This window comes from Corapipo altera, unplaced genomic scaffold, assembly GCF_003945725.1.
Source record: "Corapipo altera isolate COAL_440 unplaced genomic scaffold, ASM394572v1 58320, whole genome shotgun sequence".
In the NCBI taxonomy this organism is placed as follows: Eukaryota; Metazoa; Chordata; class Aves; order Passeriformes; family Pipridae; genus Corapipo; species Corapipo altera.
The window spans coordinates 2561-3210 of record NW_020888115.1 but is presented as its reverse complement, the minus strand read 5'-3'; the positions used below and the strand labels follow the sequence as shown (position 1 = coordinate 3210).

The window sequence follows — 650 nt, the reverse complement described above, 5'->3', positions numbered from 1 at the left end:
GGGGGGCGGGGGCCGCGGGCTGGGGGGGGCTCTGGGGGGGAATTTGGGGACCCCCGCCCCACCCCCCGGGACCCCCCTCGCCGCCCCCCCGGCACGCCTGCGGGGGGGGGCGCGGGGGGGCGGAGCCTTTGGGGGCTCGCAGGGGCTCCGCCCACTTCTCCAGCCTCGAGTCCGAGGTATGACCGGGGGTTTGGGGGGGGGCAGAGGGGACATCGGGACCCCCCCCCCGGGGACCCCCCGGGACCCTCAGAGCCCCCATTGTCCCCGACACTTGGGGGAGGGGGGGCTGGTGGCCCCCGTGGTGACAACGGGGACACAGAGGGGACCCCTCAGGACCGTGAGGTGACACCAGCGAGGACAAGGACAGGTGGCACCTGAGGTGACAACGGGGACAGGAAGGACAAGGACAGGTCCCCACAAGGTGACACCATCAGGGACAAGGACAGGTCCCCATGAGGTGACACCAGCGAGGATGAGGATGAGTGACACCTGAGGTGACAATGAGGACAAGGAGGACAAGGACAGGTCCCCATGAGGTGACACCATGAAGGACAAGGACAGGTGGCACCTGCAGTGACAACGAGGACAATGAGGACAAGGACGGGTCCCCATGAGGTGACACCTCGAGGACAAGGACAGGTGGCACCTGA

General features: G+C 68.8%; 1 long non-coding RNA gene across 12 annotated transcripts in view; it reads left to right on the top strand.

The window, feature by feature from the left end:
• Nucleotides 1-79: 79 nt before the first annotated feature.
• Nucleotides 80-650, top strand: part of LOC113941858 — a 2719-nt gene continuing 2148 nt past the window's right edge. For 9 of the 12 annotated variants that reach the window (XR_003525780.1, XR_003525779.1, XR_003525781.1 and 6 more), the window contains exon 1: nt 477-639. This is a non-coding gene — a long non-coding RNA (uncharacterized LOC113941858). The other 3 variants (XR_003525774.1, XR_003525777.1, XR_003525771.1) reach the window with 3 other exon arrangements.